This window comes from Pristis pectinata, chromosome 4 (assembly GCF_009764475.1).
Source record: "Pristis pectinata isolate sPriPec2 chromosome 4, sPriPec2.1.pri, whole genome shotgun sequence".
Lineage (NCBI taxonomy): Eukaryota > Metazoa > Chordata > Chondrichthyes > Rhinopristiformes > Pristidae > Pristis > Pristis pectinata.
The window spans coordinates 92973264-92981120 of NC_067408.1; positions in this window are offsets into that span (position 1 = coordinate 92973264).

The window sequence follows — 7857 nt, forward strand, 5'->3', positions numbered from 1 at the left end:
CTAAAATAATGTTAAACATGTTGCTGGCAGCACAAGAAACCTTCTGATATTCTTAAGGAGTTTTATGCTGTTATAAAAATGAATTACTCAAACAAATGGCATTGTTGTATAAATACAGGTTTGTTCTACACAAATTATGCCAATCATATGGAAACACTGTGGCAACTAAATTTTACTAGAAGCAAGGTCCATCAAATATAGCTACAGAAAAAAAGCATTGTCACTTGTGGTAACATGTTATCATGTTACTTCACCATGGTCATTGTAATGTGTTACACAAATTTATTTACTTTGCAGCTGAATGTTAAAGTGAGGATATTTTGGTGGAAGACCAGAGAGATAAAGAACAAAGATTCTGAATATCAGCAATGTAGATTATGTGGAGAAATTACAGAAGTTGAACTTCTTTATCAGATTGAAGTCTTCACATTGATGAAGGAAAGTGATTTAAGCTGATCCAGGTGGTGAAAGAATTCTACAGTGGAACATGCAAGTTGAAGAATTAGGAAATTAGTATCATAAAGAAGCAAGGCATTCACTTCAGGATAATAGTTGTGGAGTTGTCATGAAGAAGGATTATTGAAGTGAACAGTATATATTGGCCCAAATAGAAACATTCCTGGGATTGAGACACTGCCAAGAAAGGTAGATGGCAGTGATGCTTCGAGAATAGTGAGTGTCTTAGGCTAAAAATTCTAATGTTTTGCACTTGTGCACGTTACACCTATTAAAAGTCATTTCGTAGTGCATTAGGATTAAAGTTTGGTAAAGCAAAAGCTGTACTGCTACGTATCAAACAACATTTTAATTCCAGTAGTAAGACCAATGCTGTTTTAACTCACTGGTACTAATATATAGCTCTGGTAGCCATTTGAACACGATTGTTTTGACGATTGTGTCAAAAGGAAACAGTGGAAAGGGGGTGTTATATCAGACCTTCAAGGAGCAGCAATGATAGTGTAGAACTTGTAAGAAAATTGTAATGATGTAATTTAATATGGATAATAACTAAATCAAATAGCTTCACATTTAATAAGCCTGTAATCAACAGTCGGTGGCTTTAGAAAAGGAGGAAAGAAAATGAAATAACGAAGATGAAGAGCTGAAGAATGAAATGCCATGATGGAGGTGAACTGGTAGAATTATATGCCTGATAATAAATCATAGTTTGGTAGCAATGTCATTTATTATATTATTGAGACAGTGGTAATACAGTGAGAAGGGAACATTCTAACAATGGCAAAACTGAAGGTGGAACAGAATAGCAGCTAATGACAGTGGTGATCAAGTGAGATAACATTGCAAGATTAATAGCACTATTCTTTCAATATGACACTGATAATGAAGCAGTGTGACAATGGTAATGGCAGTATGTGAGGTCAATAGACAACAGTAATAGAGCCATTTAACAGTAGTGAAATAGCAATGGAAGAGTATGACATTAGTGAAAGAATGATAATAGTACAGTGTATCAATGAGACACAGTAATTGAACAAGGTAACATTTGAAAAAATTGGTGTGGCTACAGGAAAAAATGCAATCAAAATTATTCCATTACTTATTGAACAGGATGTATATTGTGAGTGATGCCTACTCATTTCTGAAGCATTCCTAAGACTTGCTATTTTCTGATTTGGGTATTTTGTATTGTGTAACAGAACAACACAACACAATAGGCAAGCTGAGTTTTGTTGCAGCCAAATGTGTGAATTTAATTCATCCTATCTTATATTAAAAACATTTGAATTTTTTAAAGTGAACTTGCATTTCTTACATTGTCAAGTTGGTTGGTTAAAAGATAAATTGAACCACCTGAAGCTGTGACCAAGATTGCCACTGAGATGATGAAACTGTTTTATTGCATTTATAGTTGAAACATGGACCTTAATAAAGTGCAACAGGAACATAATGACTTTGTAATAAAAAAAATTGTTAAGATTATCTTAAAAATGCGAATTGTATTTTAAATATCAGATGTGTAAAATTGGTAATTATATCTGTACATTAAATGCATATTTCTTGATAAATAGTTGTTCATTTGAATTGAAACATGTACTGCTTGAAGATTTTTTTGATACAATGTTACCTGTTTATTTTGTAATCAGATTTCCTTTGTTTCAAATATCCCCACTTCAAGGAAGTCAAATCAAAAGTATATCTTTCTTCGTTTCTGGTATTACTTGAGATTAGAAATTAAACTTGAACATATTATTAATTTCATGATTTGATTCCCCAGTATGAGCTGCAGTATTTTCAAAGCTCTATGCCAATATCATCAAATTGTTGTCAATAAAGCAGGAAGCATAAAAATAAGATTACCATTATTACTCTTCCTGCTGAATTATCATTTAGGATCTGCACAAGATTAGTTGAAGATGACTCTCACAAAAAGGGCAGGCATCAGACAAGCAAGTATTGAAGAACATATAAAGGACTTGAACGTAAAGAAACAAACAGGATGCTTATTGTTTTAAATGCATAATTCCATTTGTGGCTTTGGCAGAGCAAATATTATATTCTTTCTTCTCCCTGTCCCTCGCACTGGCACACGTTCCATTCTTTTGATCAAATGCCACATAACTCTCTGATTAAGAGGTAAGGAGAGGGGGAGGCTGTGCTGGTGCTGGGCTGATGGCGATGTGCTCCAACTGAGCATCTTAAACTAGCCCAGTGCTAACATACAGTATATCCAGGACCCTAAAACCCTTCCTCCATGATAACAGCCTTTAATTTCACAAATCTTACTTCAGTGGGTCATCTACTATGTCAATGGGTACATCTGTCTCAACTGTGAGGCTTACCTCTATTTTTTGCAGAATTAATCTGCTCATAAATGGCACTGGATAATCACCTTCTTAACTATGAATACTTTGCAATCCAAGGCATAGTTAATAAAGCTAACAGAAATGTAACTAGTTGCAGGAGCATGTGCAGAAATTTATTTTCAACACTTTTGGAGAAACACATTAAGCAAATGTGCATATCCTCAACCTGCTCAATGATTCTGTGGGGGTGGGGGTGGGGGTGGGGGTGGGGGTGGGGGAGGAAATCAGACTCCTGCTGGCACCTCCCCATCCCTGCACATGGCCTTGCTCAGGAATTGCCCTGGGAAATGGGGAGGTGGTTTACTTACTGTGCTGTTAATATCTCTATGAAGGACCACACAAACACAGCTTTGTACCTCCTGTGTCTCCTTGAAAGGTAATGCTCGTCATTCACCATTTCAACCCTTCTCTCCTGCAGGTTTCTCACAGAAAAGTGAAACAGGAGGAGGGGGAAGGCAATAAAGAAAGACATCGCAGACCAAGATACTTGAGAGTCACGGCTGAATGATACTGATGTCTCTCAAATCCTGCGTTCTAGGCAAGGGCCTTCCACCCAAGTGCAATAAACCAGTGGAAACTGGAGACAACAGGAAATAACCCTTCTCCAGAACGCTCCTTGGGAAGGCTTCAGCCCAAAATTTTAATCTTCATTCGGTAAGGTGATAACTGATCTACTATGTATACTGCTTCAGATGTGCAATGTTTATAATTTTTTTATTTGATTGCCAGCTGCTTTAGATCATTGAGCTCTATTGGTTTTCATAGTTACTACTTATTGGGGTGCAGGGCTCAGGCTTATTGCATTTAATATATTAATGATTCTTTTAAAAATATATATAATTATGACTCCTCACTCTACAAGTCAAAATGAGTCATGCTTTTTAATTTGTGGCCCATTATAAATTAACAACGAGTTTGCTCCAAAGAGTCATAACCCTCTGAGAGAAAAATCTTTGCCTCACTTTGTCCTAAATTGGCAACTCTCTATTTTTAGTTCTAGATTCTAGATTCTCCCATAAGAGGAATCACGCTGTCCACAGTCACATATGTATCATTGCCAGCTTCACCAACTTTCAGAAAATAAATAATCAGTTTGAAACACCTCAATAAAGGAAAATGAAAACTATGTAATACTTTATTTTATAAGCATGGAGCTTAAAGCCAATTCAACATTTGGGGAAGTGGCTTCTGATAAATAAACTGATGTGATTCTATTTTTAGCTCAGTTGCAAAGCTGATTATGTGAACTAAGAGAAAAATAACAGATTATTTTTCCCTGTTTCCTGACCTGAGCACATTGACTTACCTTCTGGATTAGAGTTTCAAGGTGATGAGTAGCCTCCTCAAATAGTGTATTACTTAGTTATTCAACTCAAAGAGGTTGGGGATGGGGGAGAAGCGTTACAGCTGAACCTGGTCTAATGATTACCCAGAAACAACTGCAACTTCTAGGAGATGCCCTTGCACAGCAAATGGGAACAATAACACTAACCACATCCCTTCCTCAGTAAATATGGTATGGTGTCTCTAGCTTCAACTAACTCAGCACTCCTGGGCTACTTTTGGTCATTGTATCAGTTTCATTTTGTTTTTTGCAGATGTCCACAACTCAACAATAGCTTTAAACCAGAAAGTTTCAGAAATTCCAGCTAAAATTGCATAATTTTCCAAGGTTATTGGGGAGTTTTCAGCAGAACTCTTGAAGAACTTAATTCCTGGAGTACTTATGTCAGCTTGAGTTGAAAGGCAACGTAACTACCTCATTATAGGAAGCCTTGGCTCAGTTGTTTTCTATTATGTCGGAAGGTTGGGCATTCTGTTCCCCCACTCTGGAGAGCTGAGCACGTATTCTGGACTGATGGATAAGGACAGTACCAAGTGTTGTACTTAGGATGGGCCTTCTTTTCGAAGTGGCGTTAAACCGAGGTGCAGTCTATATCAGCCAGGTTAACGCACAAGTTATTTTGGCATATATTTGAAAACTAGTAGGGACACTCTCTCTGATATTGTTATCATTATTTAGGGTAGAAATTTCAGGTGGAGCAATGTTTGGAAATCTAGCAGGGGCTGAGGGTTTGTAGCGTACACTGCATGTGGCTACGTGGTTCGCCTTGAGGCATTATCCACCTTGATCCCACTGCTGCATCAGCTGATTGGTGGTAAAATTAAAATCTGGCCACCTTAGTGGTGTGGTGGCCCTTAATTAGTTATCAGTCCTAATGCTGGGTCTTGACTAGAATCATTGACCATCCCTTTGCCTCCACAAATGCTGCCTGACCGAGTTCTACCAGCAGGTTAATTTTTTCTCCTGTTTCCACCATCTGTAGACTCTTGTGTCTTGGCCCCGGGTTAGTAGCTGGAGGTCATTAATAGTTGGGGGTGAGGATGGGAAGTACAGAATTGTTGGCTCCTAGGGAAAAAAAGGAGGCTGTTCGAGGAGAATCAGAGTATCTATAAGACAGGAGGCTGGGAGAATGAAGCTCAAAGGGAAGGTAGGGAATCAATAGTTAAAAGACCAAAGAAGTGGAAATCAGAGGCTGGGGATTCTTGAAGTAGGTTCCCAAAGGAGAGGATCTCTGCTAGAGGGATTCAATGTTACAGATAAATCAAGCCGTGCATCACTCCTCTCCACCACAAATCATGTCAGACCCATTTACCCTCTCTCAATTGTCCTCAGAGGTTCCAGAGCTTTGCACTCACCATAAAGCAAGCCACCATATTCCTCATCCTACCTGATGTGTCATTCTGGCTGATGGAACTCTGCTACAGCTGCTCTATTTTTAGGATCAGCAGAGGCACCACATCCCTAACCCCATCATATTTGTCTTCCACCACGGCCCCCACGATATCGGGGGTAATATATTAGCATGGATGAAGTATTTGCTATTAGAAAACAGAAAGTCAGGACAACATTTTCAGGTTGGAAGCTGTAGCTAGTGGGGTGCCAGAGGGATCAATGCTAGAGGTTCAACTATATACAATGACTCAAATGAAGTGATTGAGTTTATTGCAGCCAATTGTGCTGCTGATTCAGAGATGCATAGGTTCAAAGTGAGAGGGAGAAGGTTTACAGGGCATCTAAGGGATAAATTTTCCACACAAAGGTATCTGGAATGAGCTGCCACAGGAAATAGTGGAGGCAGGAACAGTAATAATGTTTAAAAGGCATCCAGCCAGTTACATGAATGAGCAGGACAGCGAGGGATATGGAATTAATGCAGGCAAGTGGGATTAGTATAGATAACCATGATGGTCAGCATTGATGTGGTGGGTAGAAGGGCTGTGTTTATGTTGTATGACTGTTGATGGAAAACCAAGTTGTAAGGAGAACTCAACAAAGCTGCAAAGAAGTGATAGATAGGTTAAGCAAATGGGCAAAAATTTGGCAATGGTATCTACAGTGGGAAATGTGAGGTTATCCACTTTGATAGGAAGAATAGAAAAGCAGAACATTGTTTAAAATGAGAGAGAATAAAATGTTATACCATGCAGTTACAGGAAGAAATTAGGAAGGCAAATGCAAAGTTGATTTTTATTGCAAAAAGGATGGAGAATTAAAGTAGAGGTGCCTTGCTGCAACTGCACAGGGGCTGATGATCTCAAACTTGGTGTACTGCAAACAATTTTGGTCTCTCCTTACTTAAGTGGGGATATACTTGCATTGGAGATGGGAATCAATCTAGGGAACCTCCTCTGAACTGAGATGAAAGGGATGACATGAGGAATGATTGAGCAGGTCAGGCACATTAGAGATCAGAAAAATGAGAGATAGCCAAGGTAGACACTGAGATGATGTTTACCCTCCTAATGGGATTGAGAACTAGGGGGTATGGTTTCAGAATAAGGGATCATTCATTTAATATGGAGTTGAGGAGAACTTCTCTACTCCAGAGTGTTGTGATGGCCAAATCATTGGATATATTCAAGGATGTGATAGACAGATTTTTAGCATATAGTGTAGTCAAAGGTCATGGAGAATTAGCTAAAGCCAAAACCACATCAGTCATGGCCCTGTAGTGCTGGCCTACTCCTGCTCTTATTTCCTGTACCTTCCCCTTCAACCCTAATAAAAATTGGGGCACGTTTAAGAATGTTTCTTCAGAAAACCCAGCCTGAAAAGGTTATTGACCTGAAATGTTAAATGTGTTTCTCTCTCTCCCCACAGATGTTGCCAGATCTGTGGAGTAGTCCCAGCATTGCGAAGAGATGCGAGGTGAATTCATTCCAAAGTTTGCAGTTAGTCTGAATCTGTTATGGACAGATTTGAATCTTGAACCTTCTACTTTTTTCACTGAAATACTCATGATTAACAAGTAAGCCAACAAAAATGCCACTTTAATCTTGCAGAGGTGTGGTAACTGCACAAGCCATCGGTACCAGATCTCCGCAAGAGCAGTGCAGGCAGTCCCACCTTCCGACCCTCTTACTGCGGGCCTGAAACTTTTCCCTTCAAGTAATGAACCAATTCCCTTATGATTTTGCCTTGCTAAGCTAACCACTTGCTGAGTATTTAGTTTTTTCCCCTCATGTCATTTGTACTTCTTTTGCAAATCACCTTAAAATAGAGCCCCTTAGTTCTTGACCCTTCCACTGTTTGGAACCGTTTCTCACCATCTTCTGTGTAGACCCCACTCATTTCCAACATCTTCTGTATAGACCCCCAATCATTTTGAAGATGCCTTCTCTCAACGATCTCTGCTCCAGGGAGAACGACCCCAGCTCCTCCAAGCCAATAAAGAGAACTTCTTTTGCAACAGCCATCCCCTTCATGGGAGGAAATCTGCCGCCTTTATCTGGTCTGGCCTGTATGACACCAGAGCCACCAATGTGGTTGACTATTGAAAATCCCATGCAAGAGCCGAGCCGAGCAAGTCATTCATTTCATGGGCTATAAATTAATAATGCCCAGAGCCTGGAAAATTAATTTTAACAAACTTTTTTACGTGCTCAATTCTCGCCTGCTTTTCGTGTCCTGATTTTTGGTCGGCTCAATATGTAAATAGGAACCTGTTCCTTTAAGTGCTGCTGTTGA